Consider the following 25,865-nt stretch of genomic DNA (forward strand, 5'->3'; position numbering starts at 1 on the left):
ATGCTCAATCTATTAGAAAATTCTCAGTTAAAAATCAATTTAATCAGCTGAATTATTGCTATTATTTTAATACGCATTTGGAGAGAATGGCCTATCTGACTACTATCTATTTAGTTATATCTACTGCAAAAGTTGAAATGGACAGATGAACGATTCCGTAACCAAAAAAAGGGTCTTCCATAATGAGAGAACTTAGCTGTGCCCACCAGGTCCCGAACCTGGGACCTTCCGCGTGTTAGGCGGATGTGATAACCACTACACCATGGGCACGCACATGTGCTCAATCTATTAGAAAATTCTCAGTTAATAATCCATTTAACCAGCTGAATTATTGCTATTATTTTAATACGCATTTGGAGAGAATGGCCTATCTGACTACTATCTATTTATTTATATCTACTGTAAAAGTTGGAATGGACAGATGAACGATTCCGTAACAAAAAAAAGCGTCTTCCACAATGAGAGAACTTAGCTGTGCCCACCAGGTCTCGAAACTGGGATCTTCCGCGTGTTAGGCGGATGTGATAACCACTACACCATGGGCACGCACATATGCTCAATCTATTAGAAAATTCTCAGTTGAAAATCAATTTAATCAGCTGAATTTTTGCTATTAATTTAATACGCATTTGGAGAGAATGGCCTATCTGACTACTATCTATTTAGTTATATCTAATGCAAAAGTTGAAATGGACAGATAAACGATTCCGTAACAAAAAAAGGGTCTTCCATAATGAGAGAACATAGCTGCGCCCACCAGTTCTCGAACCTGGGACCTTCCGCGTGTTAGGCGTATGTGATGACCACTACACCATGGGCACGCACATATGCTCAATCTATTAGAAAATTCTCAGTTAAAAATCAATTTAATCAGCTGAATTATTGCTATTATTTTAATACGCATTTGGAGAGAATGACCTATCTGACTACTATCTATTTAGTTATATCTACTGCAAAAGTTGAAATGGACAGATGAACGATTCCGTAACCAAAAAAAGGGTCTTCCTTAATGAGAGAACTTAGCTGTGCCCACCAGGTCTCGAACCTGGGACCTTCCGCGTGTTAGGCGGATGTGATAACCACTACACCATGGGCACGCACATATGCTCAATCTATTAGAAAATTCTCAGTTGAAAATCAATTTAATCAGCTGAATTATTGCTATTATTTTAATACGCATTTGGAGAGAATGGCCTATCTGACTACTATCTATTTAGTTATATCTACTGTAAAAGTTGGAATGGACAGATGAACGATTCCGTAACAAAAATAAGCGTCTTCCACAATGAGAGAACTTAGCTGTGCCCACCAGGTCTCAAAACTGGGACCTTCCGCGTGTTAGGCGGATGTGATAACCACTACACCATGGGCACGCACATATGCTCAATCTATTAGAAAATTCTCAGTTAAAAATCAATTTAATCAGCTGAATTATTGCTATTATTTTAATACGCATTTGGAGAGAATGGCCTATCTGACTACTATCTATTTAGTTATATCTACTGCAAAAGTTGAAATGGACAGATGAACGATTCCGTAACCAAAAAAAGGGTCTTCCATAATGAGAGAACTTAGCTGTGCCCACCAGGTCCCGAACTTGGGACCTTAAGCGTGTTAGGCGGATGTGATAACCACTACACCATGGGCACGCACATATGCTCAATCTATTAGAAAATTCTCAGTTGAAAATCAATTTAATCAGCTGAATTATTGCTATTATTTTAATACGCATTTGGAGAGAATGGCCTATCTGACTACTATCTATTTAGTTATATCTACTGCAAAAGTTGAAATGGACAGATGAACGATTCCGTAACAAAAAAAAAGGGTCTTCCATAATGAGAGAACTTAGCTGTGCCCACCAGGTCTCGAACCTGGGAACTTCCGCGTGTTAGGCGGATGTGATAACCACTACACCATGGGCACGCACATATGCTCAATCTATTAGAAAATTCTCAGTTGAAAATCAATTTAATCAGCTGAATTTTTGCTATTAATTTAATACGCATTTGGAGAGAATGGCCTATCTGACTACTATCTATTTAGTTATATCTACTGCAAAAGTTGAAATGGACAGATGAACGATTCCGTAACAAAAAAAGGGTCTTCCATAATGAGAGAACATAGCTGCGCCCACCAGGTCTCGAACCTGGGACCTTCCGCGTGTTAGGCGGATGTGATAACCACTACACCATGGGCACGCACATATGCTCAATCTATTAGAAAATTCTCAGTTAAAAATCAATTTAATCAGCTGAATTATTGCTATTATTTTAATACGCATTTGGAGAGAATGGCCTATCTGACTACTATCTATTTAGTTATATCTACTGCAAAAGTTGAAATGGACAGATGAACGATTCCGTAACCAAAAAAAGGGTCTTCCATAATGAGAGAACTTAGCTGTGCCCACCAGGTCCCGAACCTGGGACCTTCCGCGTGTTAGGCGGATGTGATAACCACTACACCATGGGCACGCACATGTGCTCAATCTATTAGAAAATTCTCAGTTAATAATCCATTTAACCAGCTGAATTATTGCTATTATTTTAATACGCATTTGGAGAGAATGGCCTATCTGACTACTATCTATTTATTTATATCTACTGTAAAAGTTGGAATGGACAGATGAACGATTCCGTAACAAAAAAAAGCGTCTTCCACAATGAGAGAACTTAGCTGTGCCCACCAGGTCTCGAAACTGGGATCTTCCGCGTGTTAGGCGGATGTGATAACCACTACACCATGGGCACGCACATATGCTCAATCTATTAGAAAATTCTCAGTTGAAAATCAATTTAATCAGCTGAATTTTTGCTATTAATTTAATACGCATTTGGAGAGAATGGCCTATCTGACTACTATCTATTTAGTTATATCTAATGCAAAAGTTGAAATGGACAGATAAACGATTCCGTAACAAAAAAAGGGTCTTCCATAATGAGAGAACATAGCTGCGCCCACCAGTTCTCGAACCTGGGACCTTCCGCGTGTTAGGCGTATGTGATGACCACTACACCATGGGCACGCACATATGCTCAATCTATTAGAAAATTCTCAGTTAAAAATCAATTTAATCAGCTGAATTATTGCTATTATTTTAATACGCATTTGGAGAGAATGACCTATCTGACTACTATCTATTTAGTTATATCTACTGCAAAAGTTGAAATGGACAGATGAACGATTCCGTAACCAAAAAAAGGGTCTTCCTTAATGAGAGAACTTAGCTGTGCCCACCAGGTCTCGAACCTGGGACCTTCCGCGTGTTAGGCGGATGTGATAACCACTACACCATGGGCACGCACATATGCTCAATCTATTAGAAAATTCTCAGTTGAAAATCAATTTAATCAGCTGAATTATTGCTATTATTTTAATACGCATTTGGAGAGAATGGCCTATCTGACTACTATCTATTTAGTTATATCTACTGTAAAAGTTGGAATGGACAGATGAACGATTCCGTAACAAAAATAAGCGTCTTCCACAATGAGAGAACTTAGCTGTGCCCACCAGGTCTCAAAACTGGGACCTTCCGCGTGTTAGGCGGATGTGATAACCACTACACCATGGGCACGCACATATGCTCAATCTATTAGAAAATTCTCAGTTAAAAATCAATTTAATCAGCTGAATTATTGCTATTATTTTAATACGCATTTGGAGAGAATGGCCTATCTGACTACTATCTATTTAGTTATATCTACTGCAAAAGTTGAAATGGACAGATGAACGATTCCGTAACCAAAAAAAGGGTCTTCCATAATGAGAGAACTTAGCTGTGCCCACCAGGTCCCGAACTTGGGACCTTAAGCGTGTTAGGCGGATGTGATAACCACTACACCATGGGCACGCACATATGCTCAATCTATTAGAAAATTCTCAGTTGAAAATCAATTTAATCAGCTGAATTATTGCTATTATTTTAATACGCATTTGGAGAGAATGGCCTATCTGACTACTATCTATTTAGTTATATCTACTGCAAAAGTTGAAATGGACAGATGAACGATTCCGTAACAAAAAAAAGGGTCTTCCATAATGAGAGAACTTAGCTGTGCCCACCAGGTCTCGAACCTGGGAACTTCCGCGTGTTAGGCGGATGTGATAACCACTACACCATGGGCACGCACATATGCTCAATCTATTAGAAAATTCTCAGTTGAAAATCAATTTAATCAGCTGAATTTTTGCTATTAATTTAATACGCATTTGGAGAGAATGGCCTATCTGACTACTATCTATTTAGTTATATCTACTGCAAAAGTTGAAATGGACAGATGAACGATTCCGTAACAAAAAAAGGGTCTTCCATAATGAGAGAACATAGCTGCGCCCACCAGGTCTCGAACCTGGGACCTTCCGCGTGTTAGGCGGATGTGATAACCACTACACCATGGGCACGCACATATGCTCAATCTATTAGAAAATTCTCAGTTGAAAATCAATTTAATCAGCTGAATTTTTGCTATTAATTTAATACGCATTTGGAGAGAATGGCCTATCTGACTACTATCTATTTAGTTATATCTACTGCAAAAGTTGAAATGGACAGATGAACGATTCCGTAACAAAAAAAAGGGTCTTCCATAATGAGAGAACATAGCTGTGCCCACCAGGTCTCGAACCTTGGACCTTCCGCGTGTTAGGCGGATGTGATAACCACTACACCATGGGCACGCACATATGCTCAATCTATTAGAAAATTCTCAGTTGAAAATCAATTTAATCAGCTGAATTTTTGCTATTAATTTAATACGCATTTGGAGAGAATGGCCTATCTGACTACTATCTATTTAGTTATATCTACTTCAAAAGTTGAAATGGACAGATGAACGATTCCGTAACAAAAAAAAAGGGTCTTCCATAATGAGAGAACTTAGCTGTGCCCACCAGGTCTCAAACCTGGGACCTTCCGCGTGTTAGGCGGATGTGATAACCACTACACCATAGGCACGCACATATGCTCAATCTATTAGAAAATTCTCAGTTGAAAATCAATTTAATCAGCTGAATTTTTGCTATTATTTTAATACGCATTTGGAGAGAATGGCCTATCTGACTACTATCTATTTAGTTATATCTACTGTAAAAGTTGAAATGGACAGATGAACGATTCCGTAAAAAACAGATGTGTCTTCCACAATGAGAGAAGTTAGCTGTGCCCAGCAGGTCTCGAACTTGGGACCTTCCTCGTGTTAGACGGATGTGATAACCACTACACCATGGGCACGCACACGTGCTCAAGCTATTAGAAAATTCTCAGTTAATAATCCATTTAACCAGCTGAATTATTGCTATTATTTTAATACGTATTTGGAGAGAATGGCCTATCTGACTACTATCTATTTAGTTATATCTACTGTAAAAGTTGAAATGGACAGATGAACGATTCCGTAACAAAAAAAAGGGTCTTCCATAATGAGAGAACTTAGCTGTGCCCACCAAGTCTCGAACCTTGGACTTTCCGCGTGTTAGGCAGATGTGATAACTACTACACCATGGGCACGTACATATGCTGAATCTATTAGAAAATTCTCAGTTAAAAATCAATTTAATCAGCTGAATTTTTGCAATTATTTTAATACGCATTTGGAGAGAATGGCCTATCTGACTACTATCTATTTAGTTATATATACTGTAAAAGTTGAAATGGACAGATGAACGATTCCGTAACAAAAAAAAAGGGTCTTCCATAATGAGAGAACTTAGCTGTGCCCACCAGGTCTCGAACCTGGGGCCTTCCGCGTGTTAGGCGGATGTGATAACCACTACACCATGGGCACGCACATATGCTCAATCTATTAGAAAATTCTCAGTTAAAAATCAATTTTATCAGCTGAATTATTGCTATTATTTTAATACGCATTTGGAGAGAATGGCCTATATGACTACTATCTATTTAGTTATATCTACTGTAAAAGTTGAAATGGACAGATGAACGATTCCGTAACAAAAAAGAGGGTCTTCCATAATGAGAGAACTTAGCTGTGCCCACCAGGTCTCAAACCGGGGACCTTCCGCGTGTTAGGCGGATGTGATAACCACTACACCATGGGCACGCACATATGCTCAATCTATTAGAAAATTCTCAGTTGAAAATCAATTTAATCAGCTGAATTTTTGCTATTTATTTAATACGCATTTGGAGAGAATGGCCTATCTGACTACTATCTATTTAGTTATATCTACTGCAAAAGTTGAAATGGACAGATGAACGATTCCGTAACCAAAAAAAGGGTCTTCCATAATGATGAACTTAACTGTGCCCACCAGGTCCCAAACCTGGGACCTTCCGCGTGTTAGGCGGATGTGATAACCACTACACCATGGGCACGCACATGTGCTCAATCTATTAGAAAATTCTCAGTTCATAATCCATTTAACCAGCTGAATTATTGCTATTATTTTAATACGCATTTGGAGAGAATGGCCTATCTGACTACTATCTATTTAGTTATATCTACTGTAAAAGTTGGAATGGACAGATGAACGATTCCGTAACAAAAAAACGCGTCTTCCACAATGAGAGAACGTAGCAGTGCCCACCAGGTCTCGAAACTGGGACCTTCCGCGTGTTAGGCGGATGTGATAACCACTACACCATGGGCACGCACATATGCTCAATCTATTAGAAAATTCTCAGTTAAAAATCAATTTTATCAGCTGAATTATTGCTATTATTTTAATACGCATTTGGAGAGAATGGCCTATCTGACTACTATCTATTTAGTTATATCTACTGCAAAAGTTGAAATGGACAGATGAACGATTCCGTAACCAAAAAAATGCGTCTTCCACAATGAGAGAACTTAGCTGTGCCCACCAGGTCTCGAACTTGGGACCTTCCTCGTGTTAGACGGATGTGATAACCACTACACCATGGGCACGCACACGTGCTCAAGCTATTAGAAAATTCTCAGTTAATAATCCATTTAACCAGCTGAATTATTGCTATTATTTTAATACGCATTTGGAGAGAATGGCCTATCTGACTACTATCTATTTAGTTATACCTACTGCAAAAGTTGAAATGGACAGATGAACGATTCCGTAACAAAAAAAAGGGTCTTCCATAATGAGAGAACTTAGCTGTGCCCACCAGGTCTCGAACCTGGGACCTTCCGCGTGTTAGGCGGATGTGATAACCACTACACCATGGGCACGCACATATGCTCAATCTATTAGAAAATTCTCAGTTGAAAATCAATTTAATCAGCTGAATTATTGCTATTATTTTAATACGCATTTGGAGAGAATGGCCTATCTGACTACTATCTATTTAGTTATATCTACTGCAAAAGTTGAAATGGACAGATGAACGATTCCGTAACAAAAAATAGGGTCTTCCATAATGAGAGAACTTAGCTGTGCCCACCAGGTCTCGAACCTGGGACCTTCCGCGTGTTAGGCGGATGTGATAACCACTACACCATGGGCACGCACATATGCTCAATCTATTAGAAAATTCTCAGTTGAAAATCAATTTAATCAGCTGAATTATTGCTATTATTTTAATACGCATTTGGAGAGAATGGCCTATCTGACTACTATCTATTTAGTTATATCTACTGCAAAAGTTGAAATGGACAGATGAACGATTCCGTAACCAAAAAAAGGGTCTTCAATAATGTGAGATTTTAGCTGTGCCCACCAGGTCTCGAACCTGGGACCTTCCGCGTGTTAGGCGGATGTGATAACCACTACACCATGGGCACGCACATATGCTCAATCTATTAGAAAATTCTCAGTTGAAAATCAATTTAATCAGCTGAATTTTTGCTGTTAATTTAATACGCATTTGGAGAGAATGGCCTATCTGACTACTATCTATTTAGTTATATCTACTGCAAAAGTTGAAATGGACAGATGTACGATTCCGTAACCAAAAAAAGGGTCGTCCATAATGAGAGAACTTAGCTGTGCCCACCAGGTCTCGAACCTGGGGCCTTCCGCGTGTTAGGCAAATGTGATAACCACTACACCATGGGCACGCACATATGCTCAATCTATTAGAAAATTCTCAGTTGAAAATCAATTTAATCAGCTGAATTTTTGCTAATAATTTAATACGCATTTGGAGAGAATGGCCTATCTGACTACTATCTATTTAGTTATATCTACTGCAAAAGTTGAAATGGACAGATGAACGATTCCGTAACAAAAAAAAAAGGGTCTTCCATAATGAGAGAACTTAGCTGTGCCCACCAGGTCTCAAACCTGGGACCTTCCGCGTGTTAGGCGGATGTGATAACCACTACACCATGGGAACGCACATGTGCTCAATCTATTAGAAAATTCTCAGTTAAAAATCAATTTAATCAGCTGAATTATTGCTATTATTTTAATACGCATTTGGAGAGAATGGCCTATACGACTACTATCTATTTAGTTATATCTACTGCAAAAGTTGAAATGGACAGATGAACGATTCCGTAACAAAAAAAAGGGTCTTCCATAATGAGAGAACTTAGCTGTGCCCACCAGGTCTCGAACCTGGGACCTTCCGCGTGTTAGGCGGATGTGATAACCACTACACCATGGGCACGCACATATGCTCAATCTATTAGAAAATTCTCAGTTGAAAATCAATTTAATCAGCTGAATTATTGCTATTATTTTAATACGCATTTGGAGAGAATGGCCTATACGACTATTATCTATTTAGTTATATCTACTGCAAAAGTTGAAATGGACAGATGAACGATTCCGTAACAAAAAAAAGGGTCGTCCATAATGAGAGAACTTAGCTGTGCCCACCAGGTCTCGAACCTGGGACCTTCCGCGTGTTAGGCGGATGTGATAACCACTACACCATGGGCACGCACATATGCTCAATCTATTAGAAAATTCTCAGTTGAAAATCAATTTAATCAGCTGAATTTTTGCTAATAATTTAATACGCATTTGGAGAGAATGGCCTATCTGACTACTATCTATTTAGTTATATCTACTGCAAAAGTTGAAATGGACAGATGAACGATTCCGTAACAAAATAAAGGCCCTTCCATAACGAGAGAACTTAGCTGTGCCCACCAGGTCTCGAACCTGGGACCTTCCGCGTGTTAGGCGGATGTGATAACCTCTACACCATGGGCACGCACATACGCTCAATCTATTAGAAAATTCTCAGTTAAAAATCAAATTAATCAGCTTAATTGTTGCTATTATTTTAATACGCATTTGGAGAGAATGGCCTATCTGACTACTATCTATTTAGTTATATCTACTGTAAAAGTTGAAATGGACAGATGAACGATTCCGTAACAAAAAAAAAGGGTCTTCCATAATGAGAGAACTTAGCTGTGCTCACCAGTTCTCGAACCTGGGACCTTCCGCGTGTTAGGCGGATGTGATAACCACTACACCATGGGCACGCACATATGCTCAATCTATTAGAAAATTCTCAGTTAAAAATCAATTTTATCAGCTGAATTATTGCTATTATTTTAATACGCATTTGGAGAGAATGGCCTATATGACTACTATCTATTTAGTTATATCTACTGTAAAAGTTGAAATGGACAGATGAACGATTCCGTAACAAAAAAGAGGGTCTTCCATAATGAGAGAACTTAGCTGTGCCCACCAGGTCTCGAACCTGGGACCTTCCGCGTGTTAGGCGGATGTGATAACCACTACACTATGGGCACGCACATATGCTCTATCTATTAGAAAATTCTCAGTTGAAAATCAATTTAATCAGCTGAATTATTGCTATTAATTTAATACGCATTTGGAGAGAATGGCCTATATGACTACTATCTATTTAGTTATATCTACTGTAAAAGTTGAAATGGACAGATGAACGATTCCGTAACAAAAAAGAGGGTCTTCCATAATGAGAGAACTTAGCTGTGCCCACCAGGTCTCGAACCTAGGACCTTCCGCGTGTTAGGCGGATGTGATAACCACTACACCATGGGCACGCACGTATGCTCAATCTATTAGAAAATTCTCAGTTGAAAATCAATTTAATCAGCTGAATTTTTGCTATTAATTTAATACGCATTTGGAGAGAATGGCCTATCTGACTACTATCTATTTAGTTATATCTACTGTAAAAGTTGAAATGGACAGATGAACGATTCCGTAACAAAAAAGAGGGTCTTCCATAATGAGAGAACTTAGCTGTGCCCACCAGGTCTCGAACCTGGGACCTTCCGCGTGTTAGGCGGATGTGATAACCACTACACCATGGGCACGCACATATGCTCAATCTATTAGAAAATTCTCAGTTGAAAATCAATTTAATCAGCTGAATTTTTGCTATTAATTTAATACGCATTTGGAGAGAATGGCCTATCTGACTACTATCTATTTAGTTATATCTACTGCAAAAGTTGAAATGGACAGATGAACGATTCCGTAACAAAAGAAAGGCTCTTCCATAATGAGAGAACTTAGCTGTGCCCACCAGGTCTCGAACCTGGGACCTTCCGCGTGCTAGGCGGATGTGATAACCACTACACCATGGGCACGCACATATGCTCAATCTATTAGAAAATTCTCAGTTGAAAATCAATTTAATCAGCTGACTTTTTGCTATTATTTTAATACGCATTTGGAGAGAATGGCCTATCTGATTACTATCTATTTAGTTATATCTACTGCAAAAGTTGAAATGGACAGATGAACGATTCCGTAACAAAAAAGAGGGTCTTCCATAATGAGAGAACTTAGCTGTGCCCACCAGGTCTCGAACCTGGGACCTTCCGCGTGTTAGGCGGATGTGATAACCACTACACCATGGGCACGCACATATGCTCAATCTATTAGAAAATTCTCAGTTGAAAATCAATTTAATCAGCTGAATTTTTGCTAATAATTTAATACGCATTTGGAGAAAATGGCCTATCTGACTACTATCTATTTAGTTATATCTACTGCAAAAGTTGAAATGGACAGATGAACGATTCCGTAACAAAAGAAAGGCTCTTCCATAATGAGAGAACTTAGCTGTGCCCACCAGGTCTCGAACCTGGGACCTTCCGCGTGCTAGGCGGATGTGATAACCACTACACCATGGGCACGCACATATGCTCAATCTATTAGAAAATTCTCAGTTAAAAATCAATTTTATCAGCTGAATTATTGCTATTATTTTAATACGCATTTGGAGAGAATGGCCTATATGACTACTATCTATTTAAATATATCTACTGTAAAAGTTGAAATGGACAGATGAACGATTCCGTAACAAAAAAAAGGGTCGTCCATAATGAGAGAACTTAGCTGTGCCCACCAGGTCTCGAACCTGTGAACTTCCGCGTGTTAGGCGGATGTGATAACCACTACACCATGGGCACGCACATATGCTCAATCTATTAGAAAATTCTCAGTTAAAAATCAATTTTATCAGCTGAATTATTGCTTTTATTTTAATACGCATTTGGAGAGAATGGTCTATATGACTACTATCTATTTAGTTATATCTACTGTAAAAGTTGAAATGGACAGATGAACGATTCCGTAACAAAAAAGAGGGTCTTCCATAATGAGAGAACTTAGCTGTGCCCACCAGGTCTCGAACCTGGGACCTTCCGCGTGTTAGGCGGATGTGATAACCACTACACCATGGGCACGCACATATGCTCTATCTATTAGAAAATTCTCAGTTGAAAATCAATTTAATCAGCTGAATTATTGCTATTAATTTAATACGCATTTGGAGAGAATGGCCTATATGACTACTATCTATTTAGTTATATCTACTGTAAAAGTTGAAATGGACAGATGAACGATTCCGTAACAAAAAAGAGGGTCTTCCATAATGAGAGAACTTAGCTGTGCCCACCAGGTCTCGAACCTAGGACCTTCCGCGTGTTAGGCGGATGTGATAACCACTACACCATGGGCACGCACGTATGCTCAATCTATTAGAAAATTATCAGTTGAAAATCAATTTAATCAGCTGAATTTTTGCTATTAATTTAATACGCATTTGGAGAGAATGGCCTATCTGACTACTATCTATTTAGTTATATCTACTGTAAAAGTTGAAATGGACAGATGAACGATTCCGTAACAAAAAAGAGGGTCTTCCATAATGAGAGAACTTAGCTGTGCCCACCAGGTCTCGAACCTGGTACCTTCCGCGTGTTAGGCGGATGTGATAACCACTACACCATGGGCACGCACATATGCTCAATCTATTAGAAAATTCTCAGTTGAAAATCAATTTAATCAGCTGAATTTTTGCTATTAATTTAATACGCATTTGGAGAGAATGGCCTATCTGACTACTATCTATTTAGTTATATCTACTGCAAAAGTTGAAATGGACAGATGAACGATTCCGTAACAAAAGAAAGGCTCTTCCATAATGAGAGAACTTAGCTGTGCCAACCAGGTCTCGAACCTGAGACCTTCCGCGTGCTAGGCGGATGTGATAACCACTACACCATGGGCACGCACATATGCTCAATCTATTAGAAAATTCTCAGTTGAAAATCAATTTAATCAGCTGACTTTTTGCTATTATTTTAATACGCATTTGGAGAGAATGGCCTATCTGACTACTATCTATTTAGTTATATCTACTGCAAAAGTTGAAATGGACAGATGAACGATTCCGTAACAAAAAAAAAGGGTCTTCCATAATGAGAGAACTTAGCTGTGCCCACCAGGTCTCGAACCTGGGACCTTCCGCGTGTTAGGCGGATGTGATAACCACTACACCATGGGCACGCACATATGCTCAATCTATTAGAAAATTCTCAGTTAAAAATCAATTTTATCAGCTGAATTATTGCTATTATTTTAATACGCATTTGGAGAGAATGGCCTATATGACTACTATCTCTTTAGTTATATCTACTGTAAAAGTTGAAATGGACAGATGAACGATTCCGTAACAAAAAAGAGGGTCTTCCATAATGAGAGAACTTAGCTGTGCCCACCAGGTCTCGAACCTGGGACCTTCCGCGTGTTAGGCGGATGTGATAACCACTACACCATGGGCACGCACATATGCTCAATCTATTAGAAAATTCTCAGTTGAAAATCAATTTAATCAGCTGAATTATTGCTATTAATTTAATACGCATTTGGAGAGAATGGCCTATATGACTACTATCTATTTAGTTATATCTACTGTAAAAGTTGAAATGGACAGATGAACGATTCCGTAACAAAAAAGAGGGTCTTCCATAATGAGAGAACATAGCTGTGCCCACCAGGTCTCGAACCTGGGACCTTCCGCGTGTTAGGCGGATGTGATAACCACTACACCATGGGCACGCACATATGCTCAATCTATTAGAAAATTCTCAGTTGAAAATCAATTTAATCAGCTGAATTTTTGCTATTAATTTAATACGCATTTGGAGAGAATGGCCTATCTGACTACTATCTATTTAGTTATATCTACTGCAAAAGTTGAAATGGACAGATGAACGATTCCGTAACAAAAGAAAAGCTCTTCCATAATGAGAGAACTTAGCTGTGCCCACCAGGTCTCGAACCTGGGACCTTCCGCGTGCTAGGCGGATGTGATAACCACTACACCATGGGCACGCACATATGCTCAATCTATTAGAAAATTCTCAGTTGAAAATCAATTTAATCAGCTGACTTTTTGCTATTATTTTAATACGCATTTGGAGAGAATGGCCTATCTGACTACTATCTATTTAGTTATATCTACTGCGAAAGTTGAAATGGACAGATGAACGATTCCGTAACAAAAAAAAGGGTTTTCCATAATGAGAGAACTTAGCTGTGCCCACCAGGTCTCAAACCTGGGACCTTCCGCGTGTTAGGCGGATGTGATAACCACTACACCATGGGCACGCACATGTGCTCAATCTATTAGAAAATTCTTAGTTAAAAATTAAATTAATCAGCTGAATTGTTGCTATTATTTTAATACGCATTTGGAGAGAATGGCCTATCTGACTACTATCTATTTAGTTATATCTACTGTAAAAGTTGAAATGGACAGATGAACGATTCCGTAACAAAAAAAAGGGTCTTCCATAATGAGAGAACTTAACTGTGCCCACCAATTCTCGAACCTGGGACCTTCCGCGTGTTAGGCGGATGTGATAACCACTACACCATGGGCACGCACATATGCTCAATCTATTAGAAAATTCTCAGTTAAAAATCAATTTTATCAGCTGAATTATTGCTATTATTTTAATACGCATTTGGAGAGAATGGCCTATCTGACTACTATCTATTTAGTTATATCTACTGTAAAAGTTGAAATGGACAGATGAACGATTCCGTAACAAAAAAGAGGGTCTTCCATAATGAGAGAACTTAGCTGTGCCCACCAGGTCTCGAACCTGGGACCTTCCGCGTGTTAGGCGGATGTGATAACCACTACACCATGGGCACGCACATATGCTCTATCTATTAGAAAATTCTCAGTTGAAAATCAATTTAATCAGCTGAATTATTGCTATTAATTTAATACGCATTTGGAGAGAATGGCCTATATGACTACTATCTATTTAGTTATATCTACTGTAAAAGTTGAAATGGACAGATGAACGATTCCGTAACAAAAAAGAGGGTCTTCCATAATGAGAGAACTTAGCTGTGCCCACCAGGTCTCGAACCTAGGACCTGCCGCGTGTTAGGCGGATGTGATAACCACTACACCATGGGCACGCACGTATGCTCAATCTATTAGAAAATTCTCAGTTGAAAATCAATTTAATCAGCTGAATTTTTGCTATTAATTTAATACGCATTTGGAGAGAATGGCCTATCTGACTACTATCTATTTAGTTATATCTACTGTAAAAGTTGAAATGGACAGATGAACGATTCCGTAACAAAAAAGAGGGTCTTCCATAATGAGAGAACTTAGCTGTGCCCACCAGGTCTCGAACCTGGGACCTTCCGCGTGTTAGGCGGATGTGATAACCACTACACCATGGGCACGCACATATGCTCAATCTATTAGAAAATTCTCAGTTGAAAATCAATTTAATCAGCTGAATTTTTGCTATTAATTTAATACGCATTTGGAGAGAATGGCCTATCTGACTACTATCTATTTAGTTATATCTACTGCAAAAGTTGAAATGGACAGATGAACGATTCCGTAACAAAAGAAAGGCTCTTCCATAATGAGAGAACTTAGCTGTGCCCACCAGGTCTCGAACCTGGGACCTTCCGCGTGCTAGGCGGATGTGATAACCACTACACCATGGGCACGCACATATGCTCAATCTATTAGAAAATTCTCAGTTGAAAATCAATTTAATCAGCTGACTTTTTGCTATTATTTTAATACGCATTTGGAGAGAATGGCCTATCTGACTACTATCTATTTAGTTATATCTACTGCAAAAGTTGAAATGGACAGATGAACGATTCCGTAACAAAAAAAAAGGGTCTTCCATAATGAGAGAACTTAGCTGTGCCCACCAGGTCTCAAACCTGGGACCTTCCGCGTGTTAGGCGGATGTGATAACCACTACACCATGGGCACGCACATGTGCTCAATCTATTAGAAAATTCTCAGTTAAAAATCAAATTAATCAGCTGAATTGTTGCTATTATTTTAATACGCATTTGGAGAGAATGGCCTATCTGATTACTATCTATTTAGTTATATCTACTGCAAAAGTTGAAATGGACAGATGAACGATTCCGTAACAAAAAAGAGGGTCTTCCATAATGAGAGAACTTAGCTGTGCCCACCAGGTCTCGAACCTGGGACCTTCCGCGTGTTAGGCGGATGTGATAACCACTACACCATGGGCACGCACATATGCTCAATCTATTAGAAAATTCTCAGTTGAAAATCAATTTAATCAGCTGAATTTTTGCTAATAATTTAATACGCATTTGGAGAAAATGGCCTATCTGACTACTATCTATTTAGTTATATCTACTGCAAAAGTTGAAATGGACAGATGAACGATTCCGTAACAAAAGAAAGGCTCTTCCATAATGAGAGAACTTAGCTGTGCCCACCAGGTCTCGAACCTGGGACCTTCCGCGTGCTAGGCGGATGTGATAACCACTACACCATGGGCACGCACATATGCTCAATCTATTAGAAAATTCTCAGTTAAAAATCAATTTTATCAGCTGAATTATTGCTATTATTTTAATACGCATTTGGAGAGAATGGCCTATATGACTACTATCTATTTAAATATATCTACTGTAAAAGTTGAAATGGACAGATGAACGATTCCGTAACAAAAAAAAGGGTCGTCCATAATGAGAGAACTTAGCTGTGCCCACCAGGTCTCGAACCTGGGACCTTCCGCGTGTTAGGCGGATGTGATAACCACTACACCATGGCCACGCACATATGCTCAATCTATTAGAAAATTCTCAGTTAAAAATCAATTTTATCAGCTGAATTATTGCTTTTATTTTAATACGCATTTGGAGAGAATGGTCTATATGACTACTATCTATTTAGTTATATCTACTGTAAAAGTTGAAATGGACAGATGAACGATTCCGTAACAAAAAAGAGGGTCTTCCATAATGAGAGAACTTAGCTGTGCCCACCAGGTCTCGAACCTGGGACCTTCCGCGTGTTAGGCGGATGTGATAACCACTACACCATGGGCACGCACATATGCTCTATCTATTAGAAAATTCTCAGTTGAAAATCAATTTAATCAGCTGAATTATTGCTATTAATTTAATACGCATTTGGAGAGAATGGCCTATATGACTACTATCTATTTAGTTATATCTACTGTAAAAGTTGAAATGGACAGATGAACGATTCCGTAACAAAAAAGAGGGTCTTCCATAATGAGAGAACTTAGCTGTGCCCACCAGGTCTCGAACCTAGGACCTTCCGCGTGTTAGGCGGATGTGATAACCACTACACCATGGGCACGCACGTATGCTCAATCTATTAGAAAATTCTCAGTTGAAAATCAATTTAATCAGCTGAATTTTTGCTATTAATTTAATACGCATTTGGAGAGAATGGCCTATCTGACTACTATCTATTTAGTTATATCTACTGTAAAAGTTGAAATGGACAGATGAACGATTCCGTAACAAAAAAGAGGGTCTTCCATAATGAGACAACTTAGCTGTGCCTACCAGGTCTCGAACCTGGGACCTTCCGCGTGTTAGGCGGATGTGATAACCACTACACCATGGGCACGCACGTTTGCTCAATCTATTAGAAAATTCTCAGTTGAAAATCAATTTAATCAGCTGAATTTTTGCTATTAATTTAATACGCATTTGGAGAGAATGGCCTATCTGACTACTATCTATTTAGTTATATCTACTGCAAAAGTTGAAATGGACAGATGAACGATTCCGTAACAAAAGAAAGGCTCTTCCATAATGAGAGAACTTAGCTGTGCCCACCAGGTCTCGAACCTGGGACCTTCCGCGTGCTAGGCGGATGTGATAACCATACACCATGGGCACGCACATATGCTCAATCTATTAGAAAATTCTCAGTTGAAAATCAATTTAATCAGCTGACTTTTTGCTATTATTTTAATACGCATTTGGAGAGAATGGCCTATCTGACTACTATCTATTTAGTTATATCTACTGTAAAAGTTGAAATGGACAGATGAACGATTCCGTAACAAAAAAGAGGGTCTTCCATAATGAGAGAACTTAGCTGTGCCCACCAGGTCTCGAACCTGGGACCTTCCGCGTGTTAGGCGGATGTGATAACCACTACACCATGGGCACGCACATATGCTCAATCTATTAGAAAATTCTCAGTTGAAAATCAATTTAATCAGCTGAATTTTTGCTATTAATTTAATACGCATTTGGAGAGAATGGCCTATCTGACTACTATCTATTTAGTTATATCTACTGCAAAAGTTGAAATGGACAGATGAACGATTCCGTAACAAAAGAAAGGCTCTTCCATAATGAGAGAACTTAGCTGTGCCCACCAGGTCTCGAACCTGGGACCTTCCGCGTGCTAGGCGGATGTGATAACCACTACACCATGGGCACGCACATATGCTCAATCTATTAGAAAATTCTCAGTTGAAAATCAATTTAATCAGCTGACTTTTTGCTATTATTTTAATACGCATTTGGAGAGAATGGCCTATCTGACTACTATCTATTTAGTTATATCTACTGCAAAAGTTGAAATGGACAGATGAACGATTCCGTAACAAAAAAGAGGGTCTTCCATAATGAGAGAACTTAGCTGTGCCCACCAGGTCTCGAACCTGGGACCTTCCGCGTGTTAGGCGGATGTGATAACCACTACACCATGGGCACGCACATATGCTCAATCTATTAGAAAATTCTCAGTTGAAAATCAATTTAATCAGCTGAATTTTTACTAATAATTTAATACGCATTTGGAGAAAATGGCCTATCTGACTACTATCTATTTAGTTATATCTACTGCAAAAGTTGAAATGGACAGATGAACGATTCCGTAACAAAAGAAAGGCTCTTCCATAATGAGAGAACTTAGCTGTGCCCACCAGGTCTCGAACCTGGGACCTTCCGCTTGCTAGGCGGATGTGATAACCACTACACCATGGGCACGCACATATGCTCAATCTATTAGAAAATTCTCAGTTAAAAATCAATTTTATCAGCTGAATTATTGCTATTATTTTAATACGCATTTGGAGAGAATGGCCTATATGACTACTATCTATTTAGTTATATCTACTGTAAAAGTTGAAATGGACAGATGAACGATTCCGTAACAAAAAAAAAGGGTCGTCCATAATGAGAGAACTTAGCTGTGCCCACCAGGTCTCGAACCTGGGACCTTCCGCGTGTTAGGCGGATGTGATAACCACTACACCATGGGCACGCACATATGCTCGATCTATTAGAAAATTCTCAGTTGAAAATCAATTTAATCAGCTGAATTTTTGCTATTAATTTAATACGCATTTGGAGAGAATGGCCTATCTGACTACTATCTATTTAGTTATATCTACTGCAAAAGTTGAAATGGACAGATGAACGATTCCGTAACCAAAAAAAGGCTCTTCCATAATGAGAGAACTTAGCTGTGCCCACCAGGTCTCGAACCTGGGACCTTCCGCGTGTTAGGCGGATGTGATAACCACTACACCATGGGCACGCACATATGCTCAATCTATTAGAAAATTCTCAGTTGAAAATCAATTTAATCAGCTGAATTTTTGCTAATAATTTAATACGCATTTGGAGAAAATGGCCTATCTGACTACTATCTATTTAGTTATATCTACTGCAAAAGTTGAAATGGACAGATGAACGATTCCGTAACAAAAGAAAGGCTCTTCCATAATGAGAGAACTTAGCTGTGCCCACCAGGTCTCGAACCTGGGACCTTCCGCGTGCTAGGCGGATGTGATAACCACTACACCATGGGCACGCACATATGCTCAATCTATTAGAAAATTCTCAGTTAAAAATCAATTTTATCAGCTGAATTATTGCTATTATTTTAATACGCATTTGGAGAGAATGGCCTATATGACTACTATCTATTTAGTTATATCTACTGTAAAAGTTGAAATGGACAGATGAACGATTCCGTAACAAAAAAAAGGGTCGTCCATAATGAGAGAACTTAGCTGTGCCCACCAGGTCTCGAACCTGGGACCTTCCGCGTGTTAGGCGGATGTGATAACCACTACACCATGGGCACGCACATATGCTCAATCTATTAGAAAATTCTCAGTTAAAAATCAATTTTATCAGCTGAATTATTGCTATTATTTTAATACGCATTTGGAGAGAATGGCCTATATGACTACTATCTATTTAGTTATATCTACTGTAAAAGTTGAAATGGACAGATGAACGATTCCGTAACAAAAAAGAGGGTCTTCCATAATGAGAGAACTTAGCTGTGCCCACCAGGTCTCGAACCTGGGACCTTCCGCGTGTTAGGCGGATGTGATAACCACTACACCATGGGCACGCACATATGCTCAATCTATTAGAAAATTCTCAGTTGAAAATCAATTTAATCAGCTGAATTTTTGCTATTAATTTAATACGCATTTGGAGAGAATGGCCTATATGACTACTATCTATTTAGTTATATCTACTGTAAAAGTTGAAATGGACAGATGAACGATTCCGTAACAAAAAAGAGGGTCTTCCATAATGAGAGAACTTAGCTGTGCCCACCAGGTCTCGAACCTGGGACCTTCCGCGTGTTAGGCGGATGTGATAACCACTACACCATGGGCACGCACATATGCTGAATCTATTAGAAAATTCTCAGTTAAAAATCAATTTTATCAGCTGAATTATTGCTATTATTTTAATACGCATTTGGAGAGAATGGCCTATATGACTACTATCTATTTAGTTATATCTACTGTAAAAGTTGAAATGGACAGATGAACGATTCCGTAACAAAAAAGAGGGTCTTCCATAATGAGAGAACTTAGCTGTGCCCACCAGGTCTCGAACCTGGGACCTTCCGCGTGTTAGGCGGATGTGATAACCACTACACCATGGGCACGCACATATGCTCAATCTATTAGAAAATTCTCAGTTAAAAATCAATTTTATCAGCTGAATTATTGCTATTATTTTAATACGCATTTGGAGAGAATGGCCTATATGACTACTATCTATTTAGTTATATCTACTGTAAAAGTTGAAATGGACAGATGAACGATTCCGTAACAAAAAAGAGGGTCTTCCATAATGAGAGAACTTAGCTGTGCCCACCAGGTCTCGAACCTGGGACCTTCCGCGTGTTAGGCGGATGTGATAACCACTACACCATGGGCACGCACATATGCTCAATCTATTAGAAAATTCTCAGTTAAAAATCAATTTTATCAGCTGAATTATTGCTATTATTTTAATACGCATTTGGAGAGAATGGCCTATATGACTACTATCTATTTAGTTATATCTACTGTAAAAGTTGAAATGGACAGATGAACGATTCCGTAACAAAAAAGAGGGTCTTCCATAATGAGAGAACTTAGCTGTGCCCACCAGGTCTCGAACCTGGGACCTTCCGCGTGTTAGGCGGATGTGATAACCACTACACCATGGGCACGCACATATGCTCAATCTATTAGAAAATTCTCAGTTGAAAATCAATTTAATCAGCTGAATTTTTGCTATTAATTTAATACGCATTTGGAGAGAATGGCCTATCTGACTACTATCTATTTAGTTATATCTACTGTAAAAGTTGAAATGGACAGATGAACGATTCCGTAACAAAAAAGAGGGTCTTCCATAATGAGAGAACTTAGCTGTGCCCACCAGGTCTCGAACCTGGGACCTTCCGCGTGTTAGGCGGATGTGATAACCACTACACAATGGGCACGCACATATGCTCAATCTATTAGAAAATTCTCAGTTGAAAATCAATTTAATCAGCTGAATTTTTGCTATTAATTTAATACGCATTTGGAGAGAATGGCCTATCTGACTACTATCTATTTAGTTATATCTACTGTAAAAGTTGAAATGGACAGATAAACGATTCCGTAACAAAGAAAGGCTCTTCCATAATGAGAGAACTTAGCTGTGCCCACCAGGTCTCGAACCTGGGACCTTCCGCGTGTTAGGCGGATGTGATAACCACTACACCATGGGCACGCACATATGCTCAATCTATTAGAAAATTCTCAGTTGAAAATCAATTTAATCAGCTGAATTTTTGCTATTAATTTAATACGCATTTGGAGAGAATGGCCTATCTGACTACTATCTATTTAGTTATATCTACTGTAAAAGTTGAAATGGACAGATGAACGATTCCGTAACAAAGAAAGGCTCTTCCATAATGAGAGAACTTAGCTGTGCCCACCAGGTCTCGAACCTGGGACCTTCCGCGTGTTAGGCGGATGTGATAACCACTACACCATGGGCACGCACATATGCTCAATCTATTAGAAAATTCTCAGTTGAAAATCAATTTAATCAGCTGAATTTTTGCTAATAATTTTATACGCATTTGGAGAAAATGGCCTATCTGACTACTATCTATTTAGTTATATCTACTGCAAAAGTTGAAATGGACAGATGAACGATTCCGTAACAAAAGAAAGGCTCTTCCATAATGAGAGAACTTAGCTGTGCCCACCAGGTCTCGAACCTGGGACCTTCCGCGTGCTAGGCGGATGTGATAACCACTACACCATGGGCACGCACATATGCTCAATCTATTAGAAAATTCTCAGTTAAAAATCAATTTTATCAGCTGAATTATTGCTATTATTTTAATACGCATTTGGAGAGAATGGCCTATATGACTACTATCTATTTAGTTATATCTACTGTAAAAGTTGAAATGGACAGATGAACGATTCCGTAACAAAAAAAAGGGTCGTCCATAATGAGAGAACTTAGCTGTGCCCACCAGGTCTCGAACCTGGGACCTTCCGCGTGTTAGGCGGATGTGATAACCACTACACCATGGGCACGCACATATGCTCAATCTATTAGAAAATTCTCAGTTAAAAATCAATTTTATCAGCTGAATTATTGCTATTATTTTAATACGCATTTGGAGAGAATGGCCTATCTGACTACTATCTATTTAGTTATATCTACTGTAAAAGTTGAAATGGACAGATGAACGATTCCGTAACAAAAAAGAGGGTCTTCCATAATGAGAGAACTTAGCTGTGCCCACCAGGTCTCGAACCTGGGACCTTCCGCGTGTTAGGCGGATGTGATAACCACTACACCATGGGCACGCACATATGCTCAATCTATTAGAAAATTCTCAGTTGAAAATCAATTTAATCAGCTGAATTTTTGCTATTAATTTAATACGCATTTGGAGAGAATGGCCTATCTGACTACTATCTATTTAGTTATATCTACTGTAAAAGTTGAAATGGACAGATGAACGATTCCGTAACAAAAAAGAGGGTCTTCCATAATGAGAGAACTTAGCTGTGCCCACCAGGTCTCGAACCTGGGACCTTCCGCGTGTTAGGCGGATGTGATAACCACTACACCATGGGCACGCACATATGCTCAATCTATTAGAAAATTCTCAGTTAAAAATCAATTTTATCAGCTGAATTATTGCTATTATTTTAATACGCATTTGGAGAGAATGGCCTATATGACTACTATCTATTTAGTTATATCTACTGTAAAAGTTGAAATGGACAGATGAACGATTCCGTAACAAAAAAGAGGGTCTTCCATAATGAGAGAACTTAGCTGTGCCCACCAGGTCTCGAACCTGGGACCTTCCGCGTGTTAGGCGGATGTGATAACCACTACACCATGGGCACGCACATATGCTCAATCTATTAGAAAATTCTCAGTTAAAAATCAATTTTATCAGCTGAATTATTGCTATTATTTTAATACGCATTTGGAGAGAATGGCCTATATGACTACTATCTATTTAGTTATATCTACTGTAAAAGTTGAAATGGACAGATGAACGATTCCGTAACAAAAAAGAGGGTCTTCCATAATGAGAGAACTTAGCTGTGCCCACCAGGTCTCGAACCTGGGACCTTCCGCGTGTTAGGCGGATGTGATAACCACTACACCATGGGCACGCACATATGCTCAATCTATTAGAAAATTCTCAGTTGAAAATCAATTTAATCAGCTGAATTTTTGCTATTAATTTAATACGCATTTGGAGAGAATGGCCTATATGACTACTATCTATTTAGTTATATCTACTGTAAAAGTTGAAATGGACAGATGAACGATTCCGTAACAAAAAAGAGGGTCTTCCATAATGAGAGAACTTAGCTGTGCCCACCAGGTCTCGAACCTGGGACCTTCCGCGTGTTAGGCGGATGTGATAACCACTACACCATGGGCACGCACATATGCTGAATCTATTAGAAAATTCTCAGTTAAAAATCAATTTTATCAGCTGAATTATTGCTATTATTTTAATACGCATTTGGAGAGAATGGCCTATATGACTAATATCTATTTAGTTATATCTACTGTAAAAGTTGAAATGGACAGATGAACGATTCCGTAACAAAAAAGAGGGTCTTCCATAATGAGAGAACTTAGCTGTGCCCACCAGGTCTCGAACCTGGGACCTTCCGCGTGTTAGGCGGATGTGATAACCACTACACCATGGGCACGCACATATGCTCAATCTATTAGAAAATTCTCAGTTAAAAATCAATTTTATCAGCTGAATTATTGCTATTATTTTAATACGCATTTGGAGAGAATGGCCTATATGACTACTATCTATTTAGTTATATCTACTGTAAAAGTTGAAATGGACAGATGAACGATTCCGTAACAAAAAAGAGGGTCTTCCATAATGAGAGAACTTAGCTGTGCCCACCAGGTCTCGAACCTGGGACCTTCCGCGTGTTAGGCGGATGTGATAACCACTACACCATGGGCACGCACATATGCTCAATCTATTAGAAAATTCTCAGTTAAAAATCAATTTTATCAGCTGAATTATTGCTATTATTTTAATACGCATTTGGAGAGAATGGCCTATATGACTACTATCTATTTAGTTATATCTACTGTAAAAGTTGAAATGGACAGATGAACTATTCCGTAACAAAAAAGAGGGTCTTCCATAATGAGAGAACTTAGCTGTGCCCACCAGGTCTCGAACCTGGGACCTTCCGCGTGTTAGGCGGATGTGATAACCACTACACCATGGGCACGCACATATGCTCAATCTATTAGAAAATTCTCAGTTGAAAATCAATTTAATCAGCTGAATTTTTGCTATTAATTTAATACGCATTTGGAGAGAATGGCCTATCTGACTACTATCTATTTAGTTATATCTACTGTAAAAGTTGAAATGGACAGATGAACGATTCCGTAACAAAAAAGAGGGTCTTCCATAATGAGAGAACTTAGCTGTGCCCACCAGGTCTCGAACCTGGGACCTTCCGCGTGTTAGGCGGATGTGATAACCACTACACAATGGGCACGCACATATGCTCAATCTATTAGAAAATTCTCAGTTGAAAATCAATTTAATCAGCTGAATTTTTGCTATTAATTTAATACGCATTTGGAGAGAATGGCCTATCTGACTACTATCTATTTAGTTATATCTACTGTAAAAGTTGAAATGGACAGATAAACGATTCCGTAACAAAGAAAGGCTCTTCCATAATGAGAGAACTTAGCTGTGCCCACCAGGTCTCGAACCTGGGACCTTCCGCGTGTTAGGCGGATGTGATAACCACTACACCATGGGCACGCACATATGCTCAATCTATTAGAAAATTCTCAGTTGAAAATCAATTTAATCAGCTGAATTTTTGCTATTAATTTAATACGCATTTGGAGAGAATGGCCTATCTGACTACTATCTATTTAGTTATATCTACTGTAAAAGTTGAAATGGACAGATGAACGATTCCGTAACAAAGAAAGGCTCTTCCATAATGAGAGAACTTAGCTGTGCCCACCAGGTCTCGAACCTGGGACCTTCCGCGTGTTAGGCGGATGTGATAACCACTACACCATGGGCACGCACATATGCTCAATCTATTAGAAAATTCTCAGTTAAAAATCAATTTTATCAGCTGAATTATTGCTATTATTTTAATACGCATTTGGAGAGAATGGCCTATATGACTACTATCTATTTAGTTATATCTACTGTAAAAGTTGAAATTGACAGATGAACGATTCCGTAACAAAAAAGAGGGTCTTCCATAATGAGAGAACTTAGCTGTGCCCACCAGGTCTCGAACCTGGGACCTTCCGCGTGTTAGGCGGATGTGATAACCACTACACCATGGGCACGCACATATGCTCAATCTATTAGAAAATTCTCAGTTGAAAATCAATTTAATCAGCTGAATTTTTGCTATTAATTTAATACGCATTTGGAGAGAATGGCCTATCTGACTACTATCTATTTAGTTATATCTACTGCAAAAGTTGAAATGGACAGATGAACGATTCCGTAACCAAAAAAAGGCTCTTCCATAATGAGAGAACTTAGC

General features: G+C 38.8%; 74 non-coding genes across 74 annotated transcripts; all 74 read right to left on the reverse strand.

Moving 5' to 3' along the window:
- Positions 1 to 197: 197 nt before the first annotated feature.
- Trnav-aac (transfer RNA valine (anticodon AAC)) lies at positions 198 to 270 on the reverse strand. Its single transcript has one exon. It is a non-coding gene; the product is annotated as a tRNA-Val (tRNA).
- A 754-nt stretch (positions 271 to 1,024) lies between these two features.
- On the reverse strand, positions 1,025 to 1,097 carry Trnav-aac (transfer RNA valine (anticodon AAC)). The gene has a single exon. It is a non-coding gene; the product is annotated as a tRNA-Val (tRNA).
- Positions 1,098 to 1,853: 756 nt separating this feature from the next.
- Positions 1,854 to 1,926, reverse strand: Trnav-aac (transfer RNA valine (anticodon AAC)). The gene has a single exon. It is a non-coding gene; the product is annotated as a tRNA-Val (tRNA).
- Positions 1,927 to 2,128: 202 nt separating this feature from the next.
- On the reverse strand, positions 2,129 to 2,201 carry Trnav-aac (transfer RNA valine (anticodon AAC)). Its single transcript has one exon. It is a non-coding gene; the product is annotated as a tRNA-Val (tRNA).
- A 203-nt stretch (positions 2,202 to 2,404) lies between these two features.
- Positions 2,405 to 2,477, reverse strand: Trnav-aac (transfer RNA valine (anticodon AAC)). The gene has a single exon. It is a non-coding gene; the product is annotated as a tRNA-Val (tRNA).
- Positions 2,478 to 3,231: 754 nt separating this feature from the next.
- Positions 3,232 to 3,304, reverse strand: Trnav-aac (transfer RNA valine (anticodon AAC)). Its single transcript has one exon. It is a non-coding gene; the product is annotated as a tRNA-Val (tRNA).
- A 755-nt stretch (positions 3,305 to 4,059) lies between these two features.
- Trnav-aac (transfer RNA valine (anticodon AAC)) lies at positions 4,060 to 4,132 on the reverse strand. The gene has a single exon. It is a non-coding gene; the product is annotated as a tRNA-Val (tRNA).
- A 202-nt stretch (positions 4,133 to 4,334) lies between these two features.
- Positions 4,335 to 4,407, reverse strand: Trnav-aac (transfer RNA valine (anticodon AAC)). Its single transcript has one exon. It is a non-coding gene; the product is annotated as a tRNA-Val (tRNA).
- Positions 4,408 to 4,610: 203 nt separating this feature from the next.
- On the reverse strand, positions 4,611 to 4,683 carry Trnav-aac (transfer RNA valine (anticodon AAC)). The gene has a single exon. It is a non-coding gene; the product is annotated as a tRNA-Val (tRNA).
- Positions 4,684 to 4,887: 204 nt separating this feature from the next.
- Trnav-aac (transfer RNA valine (anticodon AAC)) lies at positions 4,888 to 4,960 on the reverse strand. The gene has a single exon. It is a non-coding gene; the product is annotated as a tRNA-Val (tRNA).
- A 756-nt stretch (positions 4,961 to 5,716) lies between these two features.
- On the reverse strand, positions 5,717 to 5,789 carry Trnav-aac (transfer RNA valine (anticodon AAC)). Its single transcript has one exon. It is a non-coding gene; the product is annotated as a tRNA-Val (tRNA).
- Positions 5,790 to 7,096: 1,307 nt separating this feature from the next.
- On the reverse strand, positions 7,097 to 7,169 carry Trnav-aac (transfer RNA valine (anticodon AAC)). Its single transcript has one exon. It is a non-coding gene; the product is annotated as a tRNA-Val (tRNA).
- Positions 7,170 to 7,372: 203 nt separating this feature from the next.
- On the reverse strand, positions 7,373 to 7,445 carry Trnav-aac (transfer RNA valine (anticodon AAC)). Its single transcript has one exon. It is a non-coding gene; the product is annotated as a tRNA-Val (tRNA).
- A 203-nt stretch (positions 7,446 to 7,648) lies between these two features.
- On the reverse strand, positions 7,649 to 7,721 carry Trnav-aac (transfer RNA valine (anticodon AAC)). The gene has a single exon. It is a non-coding gene; the product is annotated as a tRNA-Val (tRNA).
- A 203-nt stretch (positions 7,722 to 7,924) lies between these two features.
- Positions 7,925 to 7,997, reverse strand: Trnav-aac (transfer RNA valine (anticodon AAC)). The gene has a single exon. It is a non-coding gene; the product is annotated as a tRNA-Val (tRNA).
- A 481-nt stretch (positions 7,998 to 8,478) lies between these two features.
- On the reverse strand, positions 8,479 to 8,551 carry Trnav-aac (transfer RNA valine (anticodon AAC)). Its single transcript has one exon. It is a non-coding gene; the product is annotated as a tRNA-Val (tRNA).
- A 203-nt stretch (positions 8,552 to 8,754) lies between these two features.
- Trnav-aac (transfer RNA valine (anticodon AAC)) lies at positions 8,755 to 8,827 on the reverse strand. The gene has a single exon. It is a non-coding gene; the product is annotated as a tRNA-Val (tRNA).
- A 203-nt stretch (positions 8,828 to 9,030) lies between these two features.
- Positions 9,031 to 9,103, reverse strand: Trnav-aac (transfer RNA valine (anticodon AAC)). Its single transcript has one exon. It is a non-coding gene; the product is annotated as a tRNA-Val (tRNA).
- A 480-nt stretch (positions 9,104 to 9,583) lies between these two features.
- On the reverse strand, positions 9,584 to 9,656 carry Trnav-aac (transfer RNA valine (anticodon AAC)). Its single transcript has one exon. It is a non-coding gene; the product is annotated as a tRNA-Val (tRNA).
- A 203-nt stretch (positions 9,657 to 9,859) lies between these two features.
- Positions 9,860 to 9,932, reverse strand: Trnav-aac (transfer RNA valine (anticodon AAC)). The gene has a single exon. It is a non-coding gene; the product is annotated as a tRNA-Val (tRNA).
- Positions 9,933 to 10,135: 203 nt separating this feature from the next.
- On the reverse strand, positions 10,136 to 10,208 carry Trnav-aac (transfer RNA valine (anticodon AAC)). Its single transcript has one exon. It is a non-coding gene; the product is annotated as a tRNA-Val (tRNA).
- Positions 10,209 to 10,411: 203 nt separating this feature from the next.
- Trnaa-agc (transfer RNA alanine (anticodon AGC)) lies at positions 10,412 to 10,484 on the reverse strand. Its single transcript has one exon. It is a non-coding gene; the product is annotated as a tRNA-Ala (tRNA).
- Positions 10,485 to 10,687: 203 nt separating this feature from the next.
- Positions 10,688 to 10,760, reverse strand: Trnav-aac (transfer RNA valine (anticodon AAC)). Its single transcript has one exon. It is a non-coding gene; the product is annotated as a tRNA-Val (tRNA).
- Positions 10,761 to 10,963: 203 nt separating this feature from the next.
- Positions 10,964 to 11,036, reverse strand: Trnaa-agc (transfer RNA alanine (anticodon AGC)). The gene has a single exon. It is a non-coding gene; the product is annotated as a tRNA-Ala (tRNA).
- Positions 11,037 to 11,515: 479 nt separating this feature from the next.
- Trnav-aac (transfer RNA valine (anticodon AAC)) lies at positions 11,516 to 11,588 on the reverse strand. The gene has a single exon. It is a non-coding gene; the product is annotated as a tRNA-Val (tRNA).
- A 203-nt stretch (positions 11,589 to 11,791) lies between these two features.
- Positions 11,792 to 11,864, reverse strand: Trnav-aac (transfer RNA valine (anticodon AAC)). Its single transcript has one exon. It is a non-coding gene; the product is annotated as a tRNA-Val (tRNA).
- Positions 11,865 to 12,067: 203 nt separating this feature from the next.
- Trnav-aac (transfer RNA valine (anticodon AAC)) lies at positions 12,068 to 12,140 on the reverse strand. The gene has a single exon. It is a non-coding gene; the product is annotated as a tRNA-Val (tRNA).
- A 203-nt stretch (positions 12,141 to 12,343) lies between these two features.
- Positions 12,344 to 12,416, reverse strand: Trnaa-agc (transfer RNA alanine (anticodon AGC)). Its single transcript has one exon. It is a non-coding gene; the product is annotated as a tRNA-Ala (tRNA).
- Positions 12,417 to 12,620: 204 nt separating this feature from the next.
- Trnav-aac (transfer RNA valine (anticodon AAC)) lies at positions 12,621 to 12,693 on the reverse strand. The gene has a single exon. It is a non-coding gene; the product is annotated as a tRNA-Val (tRNA).
- A 203-nt stretch (positions 12,694 to 12,896) lies between these two features.
- Positions 12,897 to 12,969, reverse strand: Trnav-aac (transfer RNA valine (anticodon AAC)). Its single transcript has one exon. It is a non-coding gene; the product is annotated as a tRNA-Val (tRNA).
- A 203-nt stretch (positions 12,970 to 13,172) lies between these two features.
- Positions 13,173 to 13,245, reverse strand: Trnav-aac (transfer RNA valine (anticodon AAC)). The gene has a single exon. It is a non-coding gene; the product is annotated as a tRNA-Val (tRNA).
- Positions 13,246 to 13,448: 203 nt separating this feature from the next.
- Positions 13,449 to 13,521, reverse strand: Trnaa-agc (transfer RNA alanine (anticodon AGC)). Its single transcript has one exon. It is a non-coding gene; the product is annotated as a tRNA-Ala (tRNA).
- A 203-nt stretch (positions 13,522 to 13,724) lies between these two features.
- Positions 13,725 to 13,797, reverse strand: Trnav-aac (transfer RNA valine (anticodon AAC)). Its single transcript has one exon. It is a non-coding gene; the product is annotated as a tRNA-Val (tRNA).
- Positions 13,798 to 14,276: 479 nt separating this feature from the next.
- On the reverse strand, positions 14,277 to 14,349 carry Trnav-aac (transfer RNA valine (anticodon AAC)). Its single transcript has one exon. It is a non-coding gene; the product is annotated as a tRNA-Val (tRNA).
- Positions 14,350 to 14,828: 479 nt separating this feature from the next.
- On the reverse strand, positions 14,829 to 14,901 carry Trnav-aac (transfer RNA valine (anticodon AAC)). Its single transcript has one exon. It is a non-coding gene; the product is annotated as a tRNA-Val (tRNA).
- Positions 14,902 to 15,104: 203 nt separating this feature from the next.
- Trnaa-agc (transfer RNA alanine (anticodon AGC)) lies at positions 15,105 to 15,177 on the reverse strand. Its single transcript has one exon. It is a non-coding gene; the product is annotated as a tRNA-Ala (tRNA).
- Positions 15,178 to 15,381: 204 nt separating this feature from the next.
- Positions 15,382 to 15,454, reverse strand: Trnav-aac (transfer RNA valine (anticodon AAC)). Its single transcript has one exon. It is a non-coding gene; the product is annotated as a tRNA-Val (tRNA).
- A 203-nt stretch (positions 15,455 to 15,657) lies between these two features.
- Positions 15,658 to 15,730, reverse strand: Trnav-aac (transfer RNA valine (anticodon AAC)). Its single transcript has one exon. It is a non-coding gene; the product is annotated as a tRNA-Val (tRNA).
- Positions 15,731 to 15,933: 203 nt separating this feature from the next.
- On the reverse strand, positions 15,934 to 16,006 carry Trnaa-agc (transfer RNA alanine (anticodon AGC)). The gene has a single exon. It is a non-coding gene; the product is annotated as a tRNA-Ala (tRNA).
- Positions 16,007 to 16,209: 203 nt separating this feature from the next.
- On the reverse strand, positions 16,210 to 16,282 carry Trnav-aac (transfer RNA valine (anticodon AAC)). The gene has a single exon. It is a non-coding gene; the product is annotated as a tRNA-Val (tRNA).
- Positions 16,283 to 16,485: 203 nt separating this feature from the next.
- Positions 16,486 to 16,558, reverse strand: Trnav-aac (transfer RNA valine (anticodon AAC)). Its single transcript has one exon. It is a non-coding gene; the product is annotated as a tRNA-Val (tRNA).
- A 203-nt stretch (positions 16,559 to 16,761) lies between these two features.
- Trnav-aac (transfer RNA valine (anticodon AAC)) lies at positions 16,762 to 16,834 on the reverse strand. Its single transcript has one exon. It is a non-coding gene; the product is annotated as a tRNA-Val (tRNA).
- A 203-nt stretch (positions 16,835 to 17,037) lies between these two features.
- On the reverse strand, positions 17,038 to 17,110 carry Trnav-aac (transfer RNA valine (anticodon AAC)). Its single transcript has one exon. It is a non-coding gene; the product is annotated as a tRNA-Val (tRNA).
- Positions 17,111 to 17,313: 203 nt separating this feature from the next.
- On the reverse strand, positions 17,314 to 17,385 carry Trnaa-agc (transfer RNA alanine (anticodon AGC)). Its single transcript has one exon. It is a non-coding gene; the product is annotated as a tRNA-Ala (tRNA).
- A 203-nt stretch (positions 17,386 to 17,588) lies between these two features.
- Trnav-aac (transfer RNA valine (anticodon AAC)) lies at positions 17,589 to 17,661 on the reverse strand. Its single transcript has one exon. It is a non-coding gene; the product is annotated as a tRNA-Val (tRNA).
- A 203-nt stretch (positions 17,662 to 17,864) lies between these two features.
- Trnaa-agc (transfer RNA alanine (anticodon AGC)) lies at positions 17,865 to 17,937 on the reverse strand. The gene has a single exon. It is a non-coding gene; the product is annotated as a tRNA-Ala (tRNA).
- Positions 17,938 to 18,140: 203 nt separating this feature from the next.
- Trnav-aac (transfer RNA valine (anticodon AAC)) lies at positions 18,141 to 18,213 on the reverse strand. The gene has a single exon. It is a non-coding gene; the product is annotated as a tRNA-Val (tRNA).
- Positions 18,214 to 18,416: 203 nt separating this feature from the next.
- Trnaa-agc (transfer RNA alanine (anticodon AGC)) lies at positions 18,417 to 18,489 on the reverse strand. The gene has a single exon. It is a non-coding gene; the product is annotated as a tRNA-Ala (tRNA).
- Positions 18,490 to 18,693: 204 nt separating this feature from the next.
- Trnav-aac (transfer RNA valine (anticodon AAC)) lies at positions 18,694 to 18,766 on the reverse strand. Its single transcript has one exon. It is a non-coding gene; the product is annotated as a tRNA-Val (tRNA).
- Positions 18,767 to 18,969: 203 nt separating this feature from the next.
- Trnav-aac (transfer RNA valine (anticodon AAC)) lies at positions 18,970 to 19,042 on the reverse strand. The gene has a single exon. It is a non-coding gene; the product is annotated as a tRNA-Val (tRNA).
- A 203-nt stretch (positions 19,043 to 19,245) lies between these two features.
- On the reverse strand, positions 19,246 to 19,318 carry Trnaa-agc (transfer RNA alanine (anticodon AGC)). The gene has a single exon. It is a non-coding gene; the product is annotated as a tRNA-Ala (tRNA).
- A 203-nt stretch (positions 19,319 to 19,521) lies between these two features.
- On the reverse strand, positions 19,522 to 19,594 carry Trnav-aac (transfer RNA valine (anticodon AAC)). Its single transcript has one exon. It is a non-coding gene; the product is annotated as a tRNA-Val (tRNA).
- Positions 19,595 to 19,797: 203 nt separating this feature from the next.
- On the reverse strand, positions 19,798 to 19,870 carry Trnav-aac (transfer RNA valine (anticodon AAC)). The gene has a single exon. It is a non-coding gene; the product is annotated as a tRNA-Val (tRNA).
- Positions 19,871 to 20,073: 203 nt separating this feature from the next.
- On the reverse strand, positions 20,074 to 20,146 carry Trnav-aac (transfer RNA valine (anticodon AAC)). Its single transcript has one exon. It is a non-coding gene; the product is annotated as a tRNA-Val (tRNA).
- Positions 20,147 to 20,349: 203 nt separating this feature from the next.
- On the reverse strand, positions 20,350 to 20,422 carry Trnav-aac (transfer RNA valine (anticodon AAC)). The gene has a single exon. It is a non-coding gene; the product is annotated as a tRNA-Val (tRNA).
- Positions 20,423 to 20,625: 203 nt separating this feature from the next.
- On the reverse strand, positions 20,626 to 20,698 carry Trnav-aac (transfer RNA valine (anticodon AAC)). The gene has a single exon. It is a non-coding gene; the product is annotated as a tRNA-Val (tRNA).
- Positions 20,699 to 20,901: 203 nt separating this feature from the next.
- Trnav-aac (transfer RNA valine (anticodon AAC)) lies at positions 20,902 to 20,974 on the reverse strand. Its single transcript has one exon. It is a non-coding gene; the product is annotated as a tRNA-Val (tRNA).
- Positions 20,975 to 21,177: 203 nt separating this feature from the next.
- Positions 21,178 to 21,250, reverse strand: Trnav-aac (transfer RNA valine (anticodon AAC)). Its single transcript has one exon. It is a non-coding gene; the product is annotated as a tRNA-Val (tRNA).
- Positions 21,251 to 21,452: 202 nt separating this feature from the next.
- On the reverse strand, positions 21,453 to 21,525 carry Trnav-aac (transfer RNA valine (anticodon AAC)). The gene has a single exon. It is a non-coding gene; the product is annotated as a tRNA-Val (tRNA).
- Positions 21,526 to 21,727: 202 nt separating this feature from the next.
- On the reverse strand, positions 21,728 to 21,800 carry Trnav-aac (transfer RNA valine (anticodon AAC)). The gene has a single exon. It is a non-coding gene; the product is annotated as a tRNA-Val (tRNA).
- Positions 21,801 to 22,003: 203 nt separating this feature from the next.
- Positions 22,004 to 22,076, reverse strand: Trnaa-agc (transfer RNA alanine (anticodon AGC)). Its single transcript has one exon. It is a non-coding gene; the product is annotated as a tRNA-Ala (tRNA).
- A 203-nt stretch (positions 22,077 to 22,279) lies between these two features.
- Positions 22,280 to 22,352, reverse strand: Trnav-aac (transfer RNA valine (anticodon AAC)). Its single transcript has one exon. It is a non-coding gene; the product is annotated as a tRNA-Val (tRNA).
- A 203-nt stretch (positions 22,353 to 22,555) lies between these two features.
- Trnav-aac (transfer RNA valine (anticodon AAC)) lies at positions 22,556 to 22,628 on the reverse strand. Its single transcript has one exon. It is a non-coding gene; the product is annotated as a tRNA-Val (tRNA).
- Positions 22,629 to 22,831: 203 nt separating this feature from the next.
- Positions 22,832 to 22,904, reverse strand: Trnav-aac (transfer RNA valine (anticodon AAC)). The gene has a single exon. It is a non-coding gene; the product is annotated as a tRNA-Val (tRNA).
- Positions 22,905 to 23,107: 203 nt separating this feature from the next.
- On the reverse strand, positions 23,108 to 23,180 carry Trnav-aac (transfer RNA valine (anticodon AAC)). The gene has a single exon. It is a non-coding gene; the product is annotated as a tRNA-Val (tRNA).
- Positions 23,181 to 23,383: 203 nt separating this feature from the next.
- Positions 23,384 to 23,456, reverse strand: Trnav-aac (transfer RNA valine (anticodon AAC)). The gene has a single exon. It is a non-coding gene; the product is annotated as a tRNA-Val (tRNA).
- Positions 23,457 to 23,659: 203 nt separating this feature from the next.
- Positions 23,660 to 23,732, reverse strand: Trnav-aac (transfer RNA valine (anticodon AAC)). The gene has a single exon. It is a non-coding gene; the product is annotated as a tRNA-Val (tRNA).
- A 203-nt stretch (positions 23,733 to 23,935) lies between these two features.
- On the reverse strand, positions 23,936 to 24,008 carry Trnav-aac (transfer RNA valine (anticodon AAC)). The gene has a single exon. It is a non-coding gene; the product is annotated as a tRNA-Val (tRNA).
- Positions 24,009 to 24,211: 203 nt separating this feature from the next.
- Trnav-aac (transfer RNA valine (anticodon AAC)) lies at positions 24,212 to 24,284 on the reverse strand. The gene has a single exon. It is a non-coding gene; the product is annotated as a tRNA-Val (tRNA).
- A 203-nt stretch (positions 24,285 to 24,487) lies between these two features.
- Positions 24,488 to 24,560, reverse strand: Trnav-aac (transfer RNA valine (anticodon AAC)). Its single transcript has one exon. It is a non-coding gene; the product is annotated as a tRNA-Val (tRNA).
- A 203-nt stretch (positions 24,561 to 24,763) lies between these two features.
- On the reverse strand, positions 24,764 to 24,836 carry Trnav-aac (transfer RNA valine (anticodon AAC)). The gene has a single exon. It is a non-coding gene; the product is annotated as a tRNA-Val (tRNA).
- Positions 24,837 to 25,038: 202 nt separating this feature from the next.
- Trnav-aac (transfer RNA valine (anticodon AAC)) lies at positions 25,039 to 25,111 on the reverse strand. The gene has a single exon. It is a non-coding gene; the product is annotated as a tRNA-Val (tRNA).
- Positions 25,112 to 25,313: 202 nt separating this feature from the next.
- On the reverse strand, positions 25,314 to 25,386 carry Trnav-aac (transfer RNA valine (anticodon AAC)). The gene has a single exon. It is a non-coding gene; the product is annotated as a tRNA-Val (tRNA).
- A 203-nt stretch (positions 25,387 to 25,589) lies between these two features.
- Trnav-aac (transfer RNA valine (anticodon AAC)) lies at positions 25,590 to 25,662 on the reverse strand. The gene has a single exon. It is a non-coding gene; the product is annotated as a tRNA-Val (tRNA).
- Between the last annotated feature and the right edge of the window lie 203 nt (positions 25,663 to 25,865).

The sequence above is a fragment of the Argiope bruennichi genome, chromosome 7 (genome assembly GCF_947563725.1).
Source record: "Argiope bruennichi chromosome 7, qqArgBrue1.1, whole genome shotgun sequence".
Classification (NCBI taxonomy): domain Eukaryota; kingdom Metazoa; phylum Arthropoda; class Arachnida; order Araneae; family Araneidae; genus Argiope; species Argiope bruennichi.